Below are 23,036 nucleotides of genomic sequence, written 5' to 3' on the forward strand. Positions count from 1 at the left end.
AACCCATCCATTAGCGATAGCATTTCATGTCCTGCTGTAAGATCCACAATCACATCTATATTTGGGAGCAGGAAACATTTTTAGGACAAGCTATATTTAGATCTCAGAAATCTATGCAGATGCGGATGCCCCCAGCAGGTTTGCCGATAGGTATAATGTTGGAGACCCTTTCAGCGTAGTCTATGGGTTTGATAAATTCTACGTCTAACAACTTTTGAAGTTCTACCTTGACCAAGAGAGCAATATGCGGGTGCATTTTGCAGAGTTTTTGTTTTACAGGTTTTGCATCTGAGCGGACGATAAGATTGTGAACCACCAAGGTAGGGTCCAACCCTAGCATATCGGAATAGGATCATGCAAAATTGATTTTTACCTCTGTAAGGAAGTTGATAAAGTCTTGTATCATGATTTCAGTGAGGGATTTGGCAATGAGCACATTTTTTGGAATGACTTCGGTGCCCATGTTGATGCTATCTGTTTCTTCTATCAACAAATTTGATTTGTCCTGTGGAAGGTAACCAATGGTAGGGAGGTCAAATCCCTCATCATCAAGTGCCTTTTCCAGGTTTTCACTTTTAGATACGCCCTTTGTTTTTATTTCTTGTTCATCCAAAGGCACCTCAGGGAGTTTTTCACCTAGGAAATCATATCTTTTTCTTTTATTATCTTTTTTATGGATAAGGGCATTGACTTGACTACCAAAGTATCCCTTTTCGTGTAGTTGAATACCCTCAATTCTATTACAATCTTCCATATTTTGTGTTGTTTGGAGAGAAATGAGAGCATTATCATCGGCGCAGATATCTAAAGTGGGTTTGTCTCGTTGGCCCCAGTCAATGAGTTTAGGATGGACAAGATGTAGCTCATGTGAAATGGGAGGGGTTACGAGGGTGATGGTATTGATGTAAGCATCGAAGAAGGTATCTTTCTCGTATTCATAAGGCATTTCATGGAATTCCTCTTTGTCAGCACTTTCGATATCTGAAGAAGGACTAGAAGGGGCACTGACAATAGTAATCTTAGGGACCAGGGTGTACCCTAAGCCTCTGTTGTATCTGTAGGAGATAGGATTTATGGGTGCTTTTCTTCCTTTCTCCTCTAGTCCCAGACCATGTCCTTTGTAACCCATATTTTCAACTATGGCAAATGCTTTTGGGTACATTTCTTTGGATATTCTTGTTGGATCATCATCCTCTTCCTGGTATAGCCATGAAGAGATATTTGCTTCGAGGTTCTCGTTATCAAGTGGGCCCCATTGCTGGAAGGTGGTGTTTTGGCATTGCATGACTGGTTTCGGGTCCTTTTTTAGCTCTTTTAGTTTGCCAAATGACTTAGGAGAGAGAGGGAGTTTGCCTATTAATAAGACGTCCTCCAATTTGTATTCTCCATAGCCATTGTCCAAGATCTTGATTTGATTATTTGGTTGGGATGATGTGGAGGCAACATTTGATGTGTCAGATGGAGGCGTTGGCGAAGGTCTATTTAGTGGGCAATGATACGGATGCTTCCCCTCTAATAGTTTGCAATATTGAAAAGGTTGGGGATCACCTTTGACAGTGATCACTTTTCCATTATAGGAGAATTTGATGCATTGGTGATAGGTGGAGGGTACGGCCTGCAAGGAATGAATCCATGGCCTCCCGAGGAGAATGTTGTAGGGGAGATCAAGATCGAGTACTTGGCAAGGGGTTTCAATTGTAATGGGGCCCACTTGAAGAGGTAAGGTGATCACACCATTTGAAATTCTTTCCGCATCATCATATGCCTTTATTGTGATCCTTCCTGATGTGTCTATCAGATCCTCAGAAAGTCCCAATTGTTTTATCAATTTGTATGTACACAGATTAAGCTTGGATCCACCACCTATCAGGATACGTTTGACCTTGTGCTTGTGGATGAGATCTTCGATATGCAAAGGTTTGTTATGGTCCTCATCTATGGGAGCATCTTTGGAGTTAAATACCATGTGCTGTTGGGCAGCAAGGTTTCCAATGAGGGCTTGGAATTGGGTGGCGTTGATGTTATCTGGAACGCGTGATTGGAGAAGGGCTTGTTCCAAAATTTCTTTATGGACCGGGGAGGTCTTGAGAAGTTCCAAAATGGAGATCTGCGCAAGTGTCTTCCCAAGTTGATCAAGGAGGTCATATCAACGGGTGGAAGACATGGGTGGGGGGTTTGGTGGGGGAGGAACTCCTTGGATGGTGACTCTTCCTCGGCATGTAGTTGCATTGCAGTCATTCTAGAAATGGGAGATGGAAGGCGTGGCACCTTGAATGACTATTCTAGCCGAATTTGGTCTTCTTTGGGAAGAAGGAGGATTAACTCCTTGGATGGTTATGACATTGACATGATTGTCTGTAGGTTCAATGCGACTTACGAAAAAATCAAAACCGGTTACGTGATTAGCGTAGTCATAACCCATTGCGTTAGATGATGAGCCTTTTCCTTTATCATGCTTTGGGAAGGGTCCCTGGTACATTTTGAGTTTGTCATTGTTATTACCAGGTTTTGCATTTGCTACCTCAATCTCACCTCTATCAATGAGATCTTGTATGTAGATCTTCAGTTTCATACACTTTCGTGTATCATGTCCCTTGATACGATGGTATTCACAATACTCATTTTCATTATACCATCTTGGTTTAGGTTGATTGGGATCAAACGGGCGAGTGATTGGAAAAACCACTATACCTGCTTGGACAAGTTTTTGAAACACCACTTCAATAGGCTCAGCAAGAGGAGTGAAATCTCTTGGAGTCCTGTTATTTGATCAGAATGGTCATCCCTGGATTGAGACGTTGTTGTGAGGTTTTTGAGATTGATTTGAATTGTTTTGATTGTTAAATTGATGAATATTGGTGGTGGATTTTGGGGGAGCAGCCACGGTTTGGACCCGCTTTGCATCAATTACACCATCATTGACCACGTTTTTATTTTTAGCCCAGAATTTTGGCTTGTCGTTATGATAAGAGGAAGAAATTTGTGATGACTTCTGGTAATGTTTCAAGGTTCCTTCCTCCAACAAGACACGTTCAAGGGCGAGGCCCTTATCGGTCAATTTTTGGAAGGATTTTATACATTGAGATATTAAAGGTCTTGAAAGTTCAGGCACCAAGTTCTTTTGAAATAGTTTAATTTGATGTTGTTCTGGCATGTCCCACTGGAATTTTTTGATAAGATGTCGCCATCTTTATAGGAAATTGGTGAAGGTTTCTCCAGGCCTTTGTTTTGTATTCCATAGGTCTATCATAGAAACATCATTACCCATGTTGTATGCATAGTGGGCCACAAATTTTTCGGCCAAGTCTAGAAAAGAGACAACGGAACCTTGTGGTAAAGATGAGAACCATGCCAGGGCGTCTCCCGTGAGACTCTTGGGAAAGAGTCTGTGAAGATAAAGGTCACTATAGGAGACTTCTTGGCATAAGATGTGGAATTCTCGGACATGGTCACAGGGGTCTCCTTTGCCTTCATACTTGGTGAATTTAGGGATCTCAAATCCCGGGGGATATGGTGCAACTGATATAGATGGGTCGTAAGGACAAGGGCAAAACTCTTCAAATGAGTAAGCTTTCCTTTTATTAGTCTTTTCTTTCATGTTTTTGATGATATTCTTCATGTCTTGAATTTCCTTGATGAGGTCTTGTTGTGGACTTTGATATTGATGGATTGTATTTGCCCTAAGAATTGGATGAACCAAAGAAGGTGCACCACCACCAATATATTGATATGATGAGGAGGTGGGAACGTGGGATGTGATGACCGATGTCACTCGGGTTTGTGTGATAGTTGGTTGTGGTCCGCCAACTGTTGTGACGGGATTGAATGCAGTCCGGATAAAATTTGCGACATTGTTGGGAGAAAGGGAAGTTTGTGGAATAGAAATATGTGGTTGAATAGAAGGAGGTGGTATAGAAGTTTGTTGGAGAATGGATGAGATTGGATTTGATAGTGGTATGGATGGTAAGGAGGAAGAAGGCGGGATGGAGACCGTGGTGGGAGGTGTCACGGGTGGCATTGATTGGGCTTGGATGATTGATGGGGTTGCAATTGATTGAGTTTGAATAGTAGGTGCAGCACTTTGTGTGGGAGCGAGGTCTCCTTATGGTTGTTGGACGAGAGCAGATCTATTAAATTCAGGTGGAAGTTGAGCTCCATGTTCAAGAAGAGTTTTCAGAAGTGCAGTAGGATTGTGTTTAATAAACTTTTCCATCATCTCTTGGTTATAAGAATCCGCTAGGAAAGTTTGCACTTCCGGACAAAGTTCATCTTGGTTAACCATGTCAAGATTTTGGCTTTGATCTTGATTGCTTGGTTGCCCACTTTGTGTATGGTCTTGCATGGGATCTTCATATAGGACACCAATGTCTGGCATGCCATATTGTTGATCAGCCATCTTTTTCTTTTGGGATCGAGTTGCGACCATACACGATATTTGTGATGCAAAGACTTAGGAAAAATGTGATGAAAGGACTTAAGAAATTTGTGATGAAAGGATTTAAGAAATTTGTGATGAAAGGATTTAAGAAATTTGAGGATGAAAGGACTTAAGAAATTTGTGATGAAAGGATTTGAGAAATTTCAGGATGAAAAGACTTGAGAAATTTGTGATGAAAGGATTTAAGAAATTTGTGATGAAAGGACTTAATAAATTTGAGGATGAAAGGATTTAAGAAATTTGTGTGATGAAAGGATTTAAGAAATTTGAGGATGAAAGGACTTAAGAAATTTGAGGATGAAAAGATTTAAGAAATTTGTGATGAAAAAAAGGATTTAAGAAATTTGTGATGAAAGGATTTAAGAAATTTGAGGATGAAAGGACTTAAGAAATTTGTGATGAAAGGACTTAAGAAATTTGAGGATGAAAAGATTTAAGAAATTTGAGGATGATTGATGAAGAAGGTATGGTAGTGATGGTTTAGAAGAAAACTTGATGACTAGATTGTCTTTGGCATGAACATGAAGGATCTATTTAAATGGCAAGTTGTATGAAGGGATATGACCACCCTGATTTGGACGATAGTTGGTGTTTCAAAGGACAAACTTGAATGTTGATGGAGATGACAGACTCTTAGCTTCTCTTTTAGGCTTATGAAATATGGGATGGACAGAGTTTTGACACAATTTTGGACTTGGTGTGGCTAATGACTTGGACAATTTGTTTGTGTCTTGACAAATATTTTTGCAAAGTGTTTGGGGATAGTGATGTGTTATTAGTCTACTCTTGGAAAGTATGTATCAAGAAAAGCAAACACAATGATTAAATGCATATTATCTCAAAGACACTCATGCTTATATACAACATTCTTAAGGCTGGCAAGGACAATAGTCATTGGATCCCAATTGGTTTCCCATCTATGCTTACCCAGAGCAGACACTTAGATGCTTGACCCCACTGGCTCCCCTCCATGACACTCACTTCTCGGGGCAGCCAAGCATCAATTCCCATGAAAACTCCTCATGGCAAACTTTGTGTCTCTACTAAGGGCCGTAAGAATATGGGCCGCTTCGGAGGTCCGACCTCTTGCACCAATGACTAGAAGCTTTTTGGCTACTATGAACAAGGTGTTTAGTAAGTCTTCCCGTTAGAAGCTACCCTTCAAAGTTGCGCAAGTGCAATTGAGGCCTATAGCCCAATGAAGCACCAAGAACTTAATAGTCACGCAAGCATGATTGAGATCTCTAGGATCCTACTAAGCACCCAATGTGAGAGTGAACTCTCATATAGCCCCAACCATTAACCCTTTCATAGTCAATGGCCTATTTATTATAGTGAGTTGGGAACCCCAGGTTTGGGTGTACTCACTTGGGTCGTTCCCCTCTTACCTTCTAAAAGAGCAAGTTGAGAGGGTAGGCCCGCTAGAGGTAAACACACAATCAAACAAGAAAAGGTTGGAGGGTCTAGATTTCTGATCATCTAGTAAGACGAGAGCATACTTTCCTACCTTTACGCTTTTCTTAAAGACACATAAGACAATGATTCATTCCATTTTAATTAATATCCAGGTGCCTCATTTAAATAAATGCACAATATTTGGTTGAATCAACTAGGCAACCTGCAAAACCACTTGATTAGTAGTTTGAAAAATGGAGTCTTCAAAAAGCGTCCTGCAAAACAACTTGATTAGTAGTTTGAAAAATAGAGTCTTCAAAAAGCGTCCTACAAAACAACTTGATTAGTAGTTTGAAAAATAGAGTCTTCAACAAGTGTCCTGCAAAAGGCAACAAAATGACAAAAATATTAATTTTTTTAAATTTTTGGGAATGAATAGAAAAACATGAATAAAAACTTTTTTACTAATGACAAATGTGGATTTGAAGGAAGTTTTGATGGGTAAATGGGGTTTGACTAGGTTTTTGTCACTTTCCAAGGGATAGGCAAGCGTAAAATGAGGATTTTGGAGAAAGATGAAGGAAAGGGAAAATTTGTCCAAGAGGGACAAAGAAGAAAAAGTTGGAGATGGATAATATGGAAAAAATTTGGAGGTGATTGGATAAAAGGGGAAAAAGTTATGGCAAACCCTAAAAATAGAGGAATATGGGATTTTGGGCTTCAAAAAGTGGATTTTTGAGATAAGGCCCCCAAGGAAGAAAATGTGGAAAATGGCAATGCGGAGAATTTGGTGAAGTTTGGAGAAAAATAGAGTCAAGATAAAGAAGATATGGTGAAAAAATAGAAACCCTAAATTTAACATAATAGAAACCCTAAATTTAACAAAACAGAAACCCTAGATTTAACAAAGCAGATAGAAACCCTAGATTTAATAGAGCAAATAGTCGCACTAAACAGAATAAAATAAAAATGTCAAAGGTCTGGATTTTTGATTGTCTAGATAGACAAGAGCATACTCTCCTACTTTCACACTTTCCTGCAGGCGGACAAATTATATTTAAACAGAGCAGATAATAGGAAATAAATAAATTAAATGCAAACTACAATTAGTGCCTAAAATTTTCAGACAGATTAGCAGAGCAGATAGTAGCACTACACAGATAGAAAATTGTCAAAGGTTTGGATTTTTGATTGTCTAGATAGACAAGAGCATACTCTCCTATTTTCACACTTTCCTACAGTCAGAGCATACAGTCGTGCTAAACAGAATAGAAAAGTGAAAGGTCTGGATTTCTGATTGTCTATATAGACAAGAGCATACTCTCCTACTTTCACATAGATTATACTAAAACAGAGCAGACAACAAATCAAAAAACAAATCAGATAACAGAGCTATCGTGCTGCAACAGAAATAGAAACATAAAAAAAAAATAGAAACAAAACAGAATGAGGAGTTGTCATGCAGAAATGCAGAGCCGTGATTCTGGAACCTGCGAAAAAGATATATATATATATATATTTTTTATTTTATTTTATTTTATTTTATTTTATTTTTTTTCTACAGTTGCACTATTCTGAAACCTGCGTCTCACAACTCACTAAAACCTAAAAACACAACAACATTAGTTCTTAGGGACGTGGGTCCCACTGGGCGTGCCAAAATGAAGAGGGAAAAACAGATTTGAAGGTCAAATGATCAAAACATAACGAAATAAACATGCAAAATGCTAAAATATCATTAAAAGACCATTTCACCTTGCTATTTTACCTTCTCCTTCAGATTGAGCTTGATGAAGTGAAGGTGCCCCTTGATAATGCTCCACTTAATGTGCTCCTTTGATTGCTGGATGTGGATGGCTCTCCAATGTTGTGCATAAATGGAATGGATTTGAAAAATGATAAGGATGAGATGATCAAGTTGCCAAGATGATTTTCTGGGCTCAAAAGGGCAGCATAGGCTTACTGGATTTCAAGATGTTAAGAATGAAGGGAAGGAGCCCTAATTTTATAGGAAGAGGAGAGGAAAATAGATGGCTAGGATGAATTTGAGATGAAGGGCTAATATTTACTTGTGAGCTCACACAAGGTCCAAGAAAGGGTGTGGAGACCAAGAAATATGCCTTAAAGGCATTTCGTATCTCCACACTCTACAAGATGCATTGGAGGAATTAAAAATTCTCCAAAAACGGATATTATGGGAATTAAAAAAATAAAAAGGAATTAAAAATTCCTTGGGAGAGGGAAATGCCTAGAGGAATGTGAGATTTTGAAAATCTTACATTCATCTAGAAAAAGAGCATTTAAAGCTAGTGGTTGGATGAAAGGACAAAGAGTTGACTTTTTGGCTAATCATGATGATTAGCCATTAACGACTCATTAGGAGGGGGATTAGAGGAAATGTTAGGTGGGATTTATATTTGTAGGAGAATTTGACTAGGAGAGAGAATGAGTGGAGGGAATAAAAAATTAGAAGAATAATGTTAAGTGAGTTTAGGGAGTTTCTAGAAGAATTTATTAGGTTAATGATGAATTAAGAAGATGATTTGTAGGAATCATGTAGGTTAACTAATTAATTGAAATTAATTAGCTAAGAGGAAGATTTGTGAGGATTTGATTTTTTAGAAGAATAAAGAAAGGGATTGAAATAAATCAATCATATGCTATTATGAAAATATTAATTATATTTAATTAATATTGAGAAGAATTTTAATTAATTATGTGAGGAATTAAAAATATTTAAAATAATTATTTTTAAGTGTCTACACATGTTTTATTCTATGCTTATGTATAAGTACTTCTATATGGAGTGACACATTATGAGGTTGATTTATGGAAAGGTCATCATGTTCGGTGAAAGATATGAAATGAGGAGTTGTAAGGTGTCCCAACATGCCCTGAAACTGTGAGGGTTCAAGGTTTTCGGATTCATTGGTATCTTGTAAATCTTTTTTCCAAAATTTCTTTATGGGTTGGTGACAAATGTAGAAGTTCTAGGAATTGATATATGAGTGGGTGTTTTCTTAAGTTGCTCTAAGACATTATATTGGTTAATCATGGAAGATGGCTTAAGCGGTACTCCTTGAAGGGTTACTTTCCCTCAACCTTTTGTCCCATTGCAATTAGGTTTGTTGTTTATGGTAATCACATTTGCATATGCATCACTTTCAGATATGTGATTGATAACATAGTCATAAGATTCATTTGTATAATTGACCTTCTCTTTTCCTAATTTTGAGGGAGTTCCCTTCTCATAATTCAAAAGGGGATCCTTAAATGCCACATGCTCTTCATTGGATTTATCCACATCAACTAATATGACGCCTTTGTCAATCTAGTCTTGTATGGTGTTTGTCAATCTTTGAAAATAGTTTGTTTTGTAACCTTTACTCCTATGAAATTGGACAGTAATCTTGGTCATTCCACCATGCAAGTTTAACCTTTGGTTCAGTCTCTTTCTTTTTGTAACGCGATAATATTAATCGAGATAAGTTTCCACAAAGCAGTTTCAAGTGATTCACCCAACGACATAAACTTCCTACGAGGAGTATAAGAAGTCTTTGACTTGGATGCATTACTATTATTTTGATTGCCCGCGTTGTTTTGAGGACCTGGTAAATTTAAGATGGGTTGTTTTGATTTAAGAGTTTGTTCATCTACAACAGTATCATTGAGAATATTTTTGTTCTTGGTCCAAAATCTAGATTTATCATTGTTATTACTTGGACCAACATTATCCTTGTAAATTTTTATTAGTCACTTTTCTATCAAATCTTTCTCAATAAGAAGACCTTTGTCAATTACTTTTGCAAAGGTAGATGGATATTGGAGTTGTAATTGGTAACTCAATTTAGCGTTCAGATTGTGGATAAATATTTCAATTTTTTGTTGCTCTGGTAGATCATAAAGAGATTTGCTTATGAGTTGTCTCCACCTTTGTAAGAAATTAATGAATGATTCTCCATTTCATTGTTTTCTATTGCAAAGGTCTAACATAGAAACCTCATGCTCAATGTTGTAGGAGAAGTGTGTAATAAACTTGTCTACCAATTCATCAAATAAATTTAATTCCCGATGGAAAATGATAAAACCACTCTATAGATTGGCCACCCAAACTCTTAGGAAAAAGTCACATTAGATAGGTCTCGTTATCAAGGATAAATTTAAGAAACCACCCCCCATGCAACTATGTAAAATCCCTGCGAATCAACCATTATTTTCTGGGGGAAATTTTCATATTGATGGCAAAAGTTTTTATCAAAATAGGGAAAAAAATTATTTTGTATTGGCGATTTTTTTTGTAGGGTACAAAAATTCCATAAATTTCTAGTGAATAATACCTTGTTCTATGGGGAAAATATATATTGTAGGAGGCAAATAATTTTTGTTAAAAGGAACAAATATATAATTGTATGGGTGAAAAATTTTACTCCGAAGGAAAAATTATTTAAATGTATTAGTGATTTTTATCCACCGCTTGAAAATTATTTAATTTGTTTTGGCGAATATTTTGTTATTTATGGAAAAATATATAATTTATTGGCGATTTCATGAATTCATTACCATTAATAGACAAGGCACATCACATCACATCAGTACATCACATTGAGTCTGGACTCTGCATGATGTATCAATAAGCGCGACCTCTTTGACACATGAAGGGTGACACATACCTAAAATCCATCAATGATTTTAAATTGTTCAATGATCGTAGATCAATGGCCGAATTTTTATTTTTGCCCAATTTTGTGAAGAGAACATAGCTCACTAGAAAGTGCTTGGAATGAAATTGGATTCAATAGACACATATCAAATGTCACGATCGATAATTTTGGTCATTTAATATATATCTATTCACTAACTGCAATCCACTCTGTCCCCACGACTTCCAATGTGGTACTTGCCAACTTGGTACTAGTTTATAGCTATTTCCAATTTCGCACACTAGTGCATTTATGGGAAAGATTTAAAAAAATCAAAAGCAATTAATATGGTTAGAGAAGTAATTATTGCAATCAAAAGATTCAACTATTTATATATGATCTCTGCTTCTTTCATCTTCAATTAGCCTTTGTCATTTGGTAGATAAATCGTCCGAGCTCACAGTAATTAAATTCTGCCTCTGGTTTAGGTTTATAGGCTCAGGTTGTTTAATTTGTTAATTTGATTTCTCAAGATGGACACTCCCATCCACTTGAGAAGCATTTCTGCAGAGGACCAAAGTGCCTTTTTGGGCTCCGTTAGAGACCCAACCCTCCAATCAGTCTGTAAGGAGGTTGGGTCGTTCACCAATGAGGTTGTGCGGATGGTGTTGGGCAGAGAGTTTATGCGAAATGAAAATAGATACTCTGTTAACATGGACATTACATCCTGGTTCTTGATGTCTCTTCTGGACCTCAGAGGAGACAAGGTAAATATGTTGATGCTGTTGAGGAAGGTGTTTAAGGAAGACTTCCTTAGAGACAACATTACTGTTGTCATCATTGCAGAAGTAGGGGTGGGGATCCCTTGGGCGAGTGAATTATCCAAGATTCTCCTCTCTGACCAAACAGTGCTAGTGGCCAGGCAACCGTTTCTTCTGAACCTAAATGCAGAGCAGTTGACGAGTCACAACAAATGGGCGCGGATTGGCAGGGACTTTCTCCAGAAATGGTTGCTCCTGAACGACTTTCCAAACTACATGTGGCTTGAAGAATTCTCTCAGCTTATGCTGTCTGAAGAATTCTACAAGGAAGGAGATCCAGATTCTTAGGGTAAAGTTGTAAACCATCCACTACCTGTGCCCTAGCCCCGACCCCCTAGTATTTTTTTTTGCCTATGTCCTCGAAACCTCATAGGCTTAGTGGCTCACTCATTTTGGCTATAAATTTTTTGAGGGACTCAAGTCTCAGACATGTAAAAATTGTAAATTTTCAAAGCATAAATATTAATGATAATTTTTCAAATTTGAGTTTGTTTCAGTTTGCCTCTTAGAGTCTTATGGATATAAAAATGCTTTCTATTTCATTTTTATTAATGAAAGTTTTTCAATTGCTTTTTATCTATGAGATATGTTATTTCAATATTTTGTTAAACAATAGAAATAAATTTAATACTATGATCTTTTTTATATAATGGTTCTTCCTCTATATTTAATATATATAAAAAAAAAATTAGTTCGTTCATTATTTGTACTTTGATTATGGTTGATTATAATTTTATAAATATATAAAAAAAGATGTTTATCTCGTGAAAAACAAGTGAATTAAAACTAAAAGTCCAACTTACTTGTTGTTGAAGTTTTGAGCTAGTGCATGTGTGGGTTGGTACTGGGTACATGTTATGATTTATAGTTAAGATTCTTTTCATAATGAAGAAATTTGAGACATTTATGAAGGGTAGATGGGATCGCTTTCATGGAAGAGAACCAAGGGCAAGGATGTTCCAACTTCACACAAAATTGATCTTAAGTAGGATTTAGGAATGATAGAAAAAATGACATCTAAGCACTTAGTACCAACCTTAACGGGAAGAGTAATAGAACCTATAGTAGGACAAGAGAAACCATCAAAGATCTTAACCACTAAATCAAATTTATCATATCAATATGTTACTTCATGCAGTTGTAAAGTATAAAGATATTCTTAAGTTATTAGATTCACCATACATGTTGGATCAATCATCAATGAGAACCCCTCGTGAGAGTATGTCTTTGATCTTTGCAAGTGATATATAGACTTATAGTGGGCCATCGGGTGTTTCAAATTTCAATAGTCTCACTAGGATCAAAGGTAATGCATATTGCATAGGTCCTTAGGAGGTGCAGGTTTATCAATAAGATTCACCACATTATTAGACTCAAGGCCAAGGTCATTAGAAGAAAATTCAAGATTCTAGACTTAATTAGAGAATAGGATTAGACTCAATTAGATCAACATCTTAGGATGGATTTTTCATAGAGGCTATAAACTTTGTTGTATATACAATGATATAATTTTTTTATAGTCTTTATTTGTTTATAAATTAATTTGAACTAAATTAAATTAAAATTATATTAAATTAAAATTTATATTAAACTATATTTATGTTGAACTTTTATATATATTTTTAGTCTTTATTTATTTATTAAATTAAATTAAATCAAAATTTATATTACACTAAATTTATGTTCAACTTTATATATATTTTTAAACTATTTTTTAAAATTATATATCGTAAACATATTTTTAAAGAATTTTGTTAAACTTTAAATTAATATTTTAGATTTAATATTGAATGTTTTCTTTTTTATATTAAACTTTTACCTTTCAAATTGTAAATCAAAATTTATATTTTTATTTAGTTATTTTTTTAATTCTAGAAACTAAGTTTCATGTTCTATACTATTTTTGAATTTCATATTTTTACAAATAATATTAACATTATATTTAATAGTTATCTCAAACTATTGCACATCTTTAAATGTCTCTTATTATGCGACCCGCGATATCTGACAACAGGTACCATCATCCGTTGGATGAGCAAAGATCAATGACTTAGTGTGGATTTTGGCCCGAATGTGGGAAGTGAACACATTTGTGAGAACTTCACCCATAATTGAATGTTTTAAATTTAATTAAATATAATTAAGTCTATAAAGCTCTTATTCGGGCGGAAGTTTAAAATGATTAAACAAACTTTAAAAACAGTCCTGAAAAAGTGACGTGAGTGTGGTGACATGCCCGAAAAATGGCAGAAGTCATGGGACCCATGACATCTGACAACGGGTACCATTAAAAAGTTGGATGAGAAAAGATCAACGACTTAGGGTGGATTTCGGCCCGAATGTCGGAAGTGAACACATTTGTGAGAACTTCGCCCAAAATTGAACGTTTTAAATTTAATTAAATATAATTAAGTCTATAAAGCTCTTTTTCAGGTGGAAGTTTAAAATGATTAAACAGACTTAAAAACAGTCCCAAAAAGTGACTCGAGTGTGGTGACGTGCTCGAAAAATGGAAAAAGTCATGGAACCCATGACATCTGACAATAGGTACCATCATTTGTTGGATGAGAAAAGATCAATGACTTAGAGCAGATTTCGGCCCAAATGTGGGAAGTGAACACATTTGTGAGAACTTCACCCGGAATTGAACGTTTTAAATTTAATTAAATATAATTAAGTCTATAAAGCTCTTTTTCGGGCAGAAGTTTAAAATGATTAAACAGGCTTAAAAAATAGTCCCGAAAAGTGACTCGAGTGTGGTGACGTGCCCGAAAAATGGCAAAAGTCATGGGACCCAAGACATCTGACAACAGACCATCATTCGTTGGATGAGCAAAGATCAATGACTTAGGGTGGATTTTGGCCCGAATGTGGGAAATGAACACATTTGTGAGAACTTCACCCGGAATTGAACTTTTTACATTTAATGTCCTCAGAATTTAGATTGAAGTAATGAATGTTTTGTCCTTCGGCGGCAAATAGATATTAATAATAATTAATAAAATTACAACATGATTCTAGATATTTTGCCCTAAGTATTACTTTTGTACTTTTCAGAGATTTCAAAATAAGTGACTCATAAATCATAATCGTATTTCATTTCATGGACAAACTAGTAAATTGAGGGAGATTCAAAAACAACTACTGGATTGAGGAATGCAAGTTACAATAGAGATTGTCTGCGCCAATCTAGTGAAATAAAAATTTAGGGTAAAATCAGGAACACCTCCCACCTTTTTAATTTTTTTTAATCTCATGGTCCAATTTGAGGGTTAGCATTTTCAGGTTTGTATCTAGCATTATTTTGAATTATTAACAATAACAGCGATGGGGAAAATGGGAAGTAGCAGTTCAACAGGAAGCCAAGTGAAAAAAAATTGTACCTAACCGAACTGGTTAAAACACTAGGTTTCACTGATGAATACCATGATATTTATGACCCTGCTATCCATGGTGAAAATCATATCATAGATATTAGATATGCATTGTCTAGTAAGGTTGTAGATCCATCTAGGGCAAAATTTACTGTTTTCAACCCAATGTTAAAACAAAGAACCAATAAAATTGCATCGTGGGACGCTAGATTGGGAAGCATGGTGTTACCTGAAGTATTCCCTTGCCCTGATTTTGTCATGCTCTATGCCGAAAATTATGATGAAGATAAAAAAGCAATTGTCAATAAAAATACAAAAGAGAAAATTATGTCCATAAACGTGGGAGAATTTGCTCGTTTGTTGAACCTAGGGTTTGAAGCACAAAACTCAAACATTCAAATTGACCTAGGAAAGTTGGCAGAGAATTATGAGAGTCTCGATCCAAGTCGCAGAGATTCATTTATCAAAGCTCTAATAAATTGTGGTACTCTGTTGGATCAGAATCATAAGCCTCCTTATGTTTCTAACTTTTTTGTTCCATGGGTTGGGGATACTATTTCCTTGCTGTCATTTTGCTTGGGATTGGAAAATGATAGGGAAGTGGGTGCAAGCCTTCTTGAAATGATTTGTAATATCCATTGTGTAGGTCAGCTAGTAAGATATAATTTTATTGAGCACATTGTTCAATCCATACAAAAATAATTACTAATGATAAAAAAAGGTTCCTGTAAGACATTTAGGTTCTCATCCTACTTCTACTATCTCCTTCTATCTAAGTATCGTGCAATATTCAAGACAAACAATCTTCAAATTGTGAACTATAAGATTGATGAGAAGACTCGTAACAGAACAGAGTGTCTAATATATGAATAAACACCAAAGATAAGGATGCATGATAACAGAAAGAACTACAACCATTTTGTAGACTTCTTTTTGGCACCAATGTATAATGAAATTAAAAGCACTCCAATGCCTAGATTGCCTGTGTCTTGTAGAGATTGCATTCAACTCGGAAGTCAAATAGAATTGGCTGATCGGTTCTTCATGGAAGAATTCACCGTGTTAAGGTTTTACAAATCAGTAGTAAAACCATATAGACTTCCAATACATGTGACAAAGAGGGTATTTGCATTGGAATGTGTACGGAAGTTGGAGAGTACAGATAGGCACTTCCATGGTCAGCAAAAGAAGAGCATATTTCCTTCCTTGCCTTTCTCATGTGGAGGGCTCACATTTGAGAGAAAAGCATTCAATGTGGCACATGATTTTTTGACAGTTTTTAGCTTTGGTGATGAGGGTCTCTGGCAATATGATCCAATCAATATAGTTCAAGCAAAGCTTAAGAAAAATGGGAACTCTTCAACATTATGTCAACATGAGAGTAAACCATTGCTATAAAAGCTTCGAAACATGGACTCCTGGGATGAGGTAAAAAAAGAGATGGAGAAAATTGCCGCTAACAATAACATTTCAATAGTAGAAATGTCATCACAAATTATGGCATTGCACACACAGAGGACAACAGAGGAGAGCCAGGGCATCCAAAATAGGAGGTCCTACAATTTCTACCAAAAATCTGCTAATCCATCTGACAAATCTATTCCCAAATCAATTCTACAAGAATGTAAAGAAAGTTATTGGACTCAAACCAAAATAAATGATTTTTGGACTATGAGGAAGAATCTCGGTGAACCAAAGACCAATGTAGAATTTGAGACCATCGACGAGGATGAAGAGTTTAGAAAATTGTGTAATATGGAGCATCCCACAAGAGCATATGACAAGAGTGAAGATGATGATGAGTATGAGGTTGAGCCCACTCCAACAACTACTACAGTCCCTAAAATATTAGGTGGAGTCAATGAGTCCATGAAAGAGAAATATATCAAAGGGGCAAACATTATGGAAAAAATGGGTTTTGAAGGTGGTGGTCTAGGTCCCAAAGGAGAAGGCATTTGGTATCCACTTGAGGTACAACTTCCATAATATTCAAAATCAAAAGCTCATGTTAAACTAGTCATTGGGTTGATTCTTCATATTCATCACAGAAAGGTACTACTCATTACCCTCAGGTTCCACCTACATTTGTTTCAGGTTCAAATCCACAACCACCACCACATCATGGTATTCCCATTGGTGGTGAATCAAGTTCCACTGTCACTGGCGGGGAATCTGGGGATAATATTCCTATTATTGTTAGTCAAGTTCCACTGTGATTGGTGGGGTTGGCATGGGTACTACTACTGATACTAGTTGTCTTTGTGTTGGACAAGGGCTACAACAAAATATCTCTCGCAAGAGGCCACTAGTGGTAGATACTCATACTATTCAGAATCTTATATCAAGTGCCACTGACACTACAAATCAATCATTTGCAGCTTCAGATCACACACCTCAAAAGATTATGAAAACTACACATGAAAGTGTCAGTGGGATAGGATCAGGAAAGGTTGTTGGTAATCCTAGTAATGCATTAGTTAAAACCACAGGTATAAGTGGAACTGGAGCCTTTGTTATTCCTATGTCACCTTTCAAACATTCAATTGCTTTAGCAAGCCCAGATTTTTAATTTCATGAATACTATGAAAAATTTTAACACACAACAATTGCAAATAAATAAAAAAAGAGAGCATTTCATAGGGTTGCCCTGACTGAAGTTTTAGATGAACAACCTACAAGGAATAGGGTATTTCCAACATATGACCCCCACAAAGATATGATGGAGTTCATGGTTGTTATGCCCCCAACTAAAGATAAAAATCCACCACATAATCAAATAGATCCCTTTGAATTTCAAGTTAGCACCCTCCAAATGGATTTTTCCAAAGTACATAATGTGGACAAAATTAGTTTGTCAAAAAGGACTAATGAAGTGGTCTACACTTCACTGCTAAAGGTGGAGAGAGAAAAAATAAAATGGAGAAACAAATAGAAAAGGTATAGGCAGACCCAGCAAATGAAAAAATTAAAGAGGAAAGTAGCAAATAACAAGTGCAATGATTTACAGAAAAGGATAAAAAATTCGGGCTCGGCAGTAGAAATTGCAGAGCAGGAGAAGATGGATGCAAAATTGAAGTACTTGAGAGAAAAACTAGCTAAAATCAGTAAAAAAATTGATGAGGAAAGAGCCAGTTTTCAAAAATTATACAAAAGTTATGAGTCTACTACTGCCGAAATAAGCAAAATACAGGACCTATTGGATCATGAGAAGGAAAAAGAAAAAAAAATGCAAGAGGAAGTAGAAGAAGAAATTAAAAAAAGTGCACAAATGAAAGAAGACCTACACAATGTAAATGATAAAATTAAAACTTTGGAGGATATATTGAAAGATTATATGAAAAATACAACGAAGTATATACAAGAAAACATTTGGCGTCAAATAATGCAGAGGAGTGACAAGTTGTGTGAATGGTTTGAATTGAATGAAATTCTGAGAGTAATTTATATGAAAATCAAAGGGTGCTTTGAGAGGAGCATACATGTTTATTCAAAAGAGGATATGACAAAATAGATTCTACAAGTAATCTATAGTACTAGTGATAGCTACTTGGCATCCAAGGGAATTAAGAGCTGCATTGATGCCATAGTTAAGACATCATCTATCATTCAAAAATGCCAGAAACTAAGGGAAACATTCGAAGTTATGGATAAATGTGGTTAAAATATATTGAATCTACAAGAAAAGAAAACTAATTTGATTAAACTTGGTTTGCCTAAGACCGTTGACCCATCAAATAAATTCATTGGAAAAGAAGCTTACAAAAAAAGCATGGAGATAAAAATGAAGTCTCATTTAGACTTGCTTCCTAAGGACACAACTCCCCAAATCTTTCTAGAATTCATCCAACCATTTAAAACTCTGAATTCGGTATTGGGTGAAATAGTGATGTCAAGTCACTCTTCTAAATATGGAATGTTGACAGAGTTGCAGTTGACTTTCCATTGTTTACAGAATATTGACCTTCCATCAGACGAAGAGTGGAGCACCCTACAAAAGTTGGCAAAAACAACTTAAGAATCATAGTATGTATTGCACAGTTTTCTTCTTTTACTCTTAATTTAAAGGTTTTATGTTTTTTTTTGTTTGGAATTTGGCATCGCTTGAAATAACTTTGTTTTATGAATAGGAAAAAACCAGAACTCGCTATTGCTAAATTGATAATCCATCCTATGAATCCATGATGCACAGTGCAAAACTTCAGCCTGTCAATTTGTATTCTCAAATTCTCCCAAGCTTTAACATTTTTGCATTTCTCTATTTCTGATTACTAGGTTTTGGGCACTACTATTATCTATATTTAATTTGTCATGGCGTGAATTAATATTTAATTTTGAACAGGAGACATCAGACATGTAGCAGATTGCAGTTGTTGAATTGCTAATCCGACTTGTGATGGCCATGTAAATTTGTGTTGAGTTTGTGATTTTGATGTTGAGTCTTCACATGTTGCAATTTGACCTGAAGCTGTTGTTGCTCCCTTGTTTCTATAACAGGGAATTCAGGGTCATTTGCAAAGGGTTCTGAAACTTTGTATTGACTTTAGCATGGAGAATCAGACAGATTGGTGTATTACTATTGAATGAATTGTATCATATGGCTATATTTTAAAAGAATTAATGAAAATCTAAGTTCTCAAACATGTCTAAATAAACATCTATGTATCAATAAACACATTATGGTCTTTTATTATGCTATTTTAAATCTAGAAATAGAAAGTTGAAAAATACAATTATAAATCAATATTAAATTCTAATTGCAAAAAGTAATATGCTTTTGTAATATAAATGATGAGATACAGTAATAAGATTAATAAATACAAATCTCTTATAGTTGTCATTCATCCTCATCAAATTTAGAGCTTTCTTGATTCTTGTTTGTGGTTTCTTCACTATGAGTCTGCATACCTTTGTTGAACTGCATCTCAATGCTACCAGAAGGTCCAGTACATGAGTCAATAGTCTCACTGGCACTTTGGTTTAAAGTGTTGCCCCAACCTCTTCTTTCACATTTGGACCTCCAAATTTGCAATGCCCTATCGTAAGGAAAAGTGTGGACATCATACCTATATGTATAGAGCCTCAAGTAATTTTCCAAATTTTTGTCTAGTTTATTTCTTAACTTTGATTTTAGGAACCCCAAAGCACTGAAAACTCTCTCACCTTCCACCAAACCCAATATCATGGTAAGACATAAATCAACAAGCTTCAAATATTTTGGCATTGAATCATGCAACGCTGCGTTCTCAGCTATATATTTCCAAATCCTTGTTACTGATCCCTCTTCGTGGGGGTTCTCCATTGTGCCATATTGTTCTCTCATAGTGTTTGCAAAACAAGATGATTTCTCTCTAAAACGAGTTTCATCTAATATTCCATTTATAGTTACTCCATTCAATTATCTAGATATGCAAAATAGTTTTATCAAAGTCAATAGCTTACTTCAAAAATCAGTTGCACTGTTGAGGCTCCAATATTGAGGAAACACAATAGACATGGCTTTGAGTAGGTTGTCAGGAGGGAATCTGCTTCTAATTTATGAGGAAAGATCATACGCAATTTTCTTCACAGAAGTAGTTACAGTTTCAACAATCTTGTCGAAATCTTCCCTTGTAACTCTTGCTACTTGCTTCCTCAAACGCTTTCCTGGTTCCTCGGGATCAACCATGGCATAGAAGTGCATTGGTATCTCAACTCCTCATACATTGTCACATACCTCCCTGTCTGCACCGATTTGTAAAAAGTTATCAAGATTGTTCAAATTTGTGAGTGTCTGCCACTTAAAAAAAAATTCATCAGATAGTGTTGGTTGATTTCGATAGAGATTGTTGAGGGTTATGCATGTCATCTTACATAGCATAGCATATTTTGCAATATACAGAGCTCCTTTTTGGGCAGCCTTCGTAATATTCCTCATTTCCTCTAGCATGGGTAGAAGAGCTGCTAAAGTTAAGAGTGTCTCTAGACTACTTAACCTCCAAAGAAGGTCAGGAAATTTTGGTTGATCTGATTCGTCATGAGTTGTGTGAAATAGTCCAATCAAGGATGGATCTTCAGAAAAAATTCGATGCGTTGGACCATCCAAAGAGATCCATCTGGTATCATTATCCTTGAGAAGCTTGTTCCCATCAGTTATTCCATCAGCAAAGTATTGAAATTCCATAAATCGCTTGGGACTTTGACATAAGTGTGAGTAGAGCTCTTTGATTAGAATTTCAATTTTTTTACCAAAGCAAACTTGCTCACAATTCCAAAAGCTAGATTCATTCGGTGAGCCATGCAGTCAATTGCAGTAATGTACGGTGCAAATGAAGTTTCAATCTATGTACAAAGACCATTCCTATGACCTTGCATTACTGAAGCTCCATCTGCTCCAACACAAACCAATTTTTTGGCAACTGTCATGTCATCCATACCTCCATATTCAATTAAACTTATTTTTACTAGTTGAAATAAATTTTTCGTTGTCACACTCTCTTTCATTTTAGCAACAAATAGTAGATGAGGCTGGCGGGTATGACTATCTACAATATAAACATGCATGCATACCCATGAAGTATTGTCTACTGTCGTAACTTCGTCTAAAGAAAATGCAATAAAGTTTGACTCTCTTATTTTTTTCCTTTACATCTTCTTTTTCAACCTCAGCAAGACAACTTGCCCATTCCCATCCACTATTTATTGACTAGTGTCTATTAGGATAGCTAGGAACTTTCAAAAAGTGTAATAAACCACTAATTGATCGACAATATGTCATAGCACGCCCTTTGCTCAAAATATAAAAAACAATGATTAATTGAACAACTTTTCCCAGTTGTTCTATTTGTATTGCTTTTCCAAAACTAACTTCAATAGAACCTTTAACTTCAGTAGGCTTCGTCTGTATTTTCTCATGAAAATAATACTCTTCGACATTCCTCACATGCTTACATTCCGGGTGAACTCACAATACTGGTTCCCACTTTTTGACCAACTTTGACACTTAGATGAACATTTTGGAAAAAAACTTCACTTTCCAACACCTATATTTTTTAAACCGTTAATAATTTGAAGATGATGTAAACTAGTGGTTTGTTAGATCTTGTTTGTAGATTCTAAAAATATTTTTTTCAATTTTTTTTGAATAATATTTTATTGATTTTTCCATCTCCCTCAAAAAGTAGTTTTTTACAACAAACAACATTTTTTAAGAGTGATGTGCATCCCAAAATGCATAACTTTTTTTCTATAAATGATAAAACTTAATTCTTTTGAATTTTGGTTTGTAACGTCAGTACACAGGGCATGCAGTTGGTTTGATAGTGATATGTTGAATATTTTTCATTTTATTAAGTTTTGAAGTCCAACTAATTTAATTTAGATATAGGTGTACATTTGAACACATAACTTGTTCTCTATATATCAAAATTAAATTTTATTTTTTTTGTTAGAAAAAAGACATCAATACCTAGTGCATAGATATTTTTCAGAATTTTTTTGAATTAGTTTACTATTTTTCCCAATGCATTGAACAAAGAAGTTCATGTTCGGTGAAAAACCTACATTCATAATAAATAAAATAAAAATATATTAATGAAATTAAATATATTATAAATTATACTATTTGGAAAGCTTATAATAAGGACTAAATACTTTAAAAAAAAATTTCTAAATGAATTCATTTGAACCCCCAAAAACTAATGTAAAATTTGTTTTTTATCAGCATTTGATAGATGCAAATGAGACTCCATTGCAAGTATGATTTAGAAGTAGAGAGGTTCTATCCAAGAAATTTTGATTTAAGAGCCTTTGATCGAAATCTCTTTAATTAATTACTTCTCATGGGACCTCTTAAAGCTAAAATCATTATATTTTCTAAAAAATCTATGATTTCAGCAAAAATTAGGATGTACCAAAAAGTGGGAACCAAGTTTGTGAGTTCACCCTTCCTCCTTTGTTTTCCATCTTATCACTGATTTTTCAACTCTATCTATCATTTGTTTTTCATAAACTTTACCCATACGCTTTTCTATGGTGTCAAATTTTAGCTGCAACCTAATTTCCTTGTTATGTTTCCAAGTGCAAATCTTACACCTACATTCTATTGGAGGCTCACCTTCAATTGGATTCTCCATTGGTTTAATGAATGGATACTTTGATGCCCAATTAATTTTAAAATTCCTCACTGACATATCCCACTCCTGATCCTTTTTTGATTGTGGTTCATGATTTTTTGATCTGGCTTTTCTTTTCCCCTTCCGTGCATTATCATCAATGGCATTATCACCCAGCTAGATTATATCATTTCAGCTAACTTGGGCATCTACCAGATAATCTTCTTCAAGATCATCCAGATCTGAGATATCAGGTTCGCCGTCATCTTAAACATGCG

This window comes from Cryptomeria japonica, chromosome 3 (genome assembly GCF_030272615.1).
Source record: "Cryptomeria japonica chromosome 3, Sugi_1.0, whole genome shotgun sequence".
Lineage (NCBI taxonomy): Eukaryota > Viridiplantae > Streptophyta > Pinopsida > Cupressales > Cupressaceae > Cryptomeria > Cryptomeria japonica.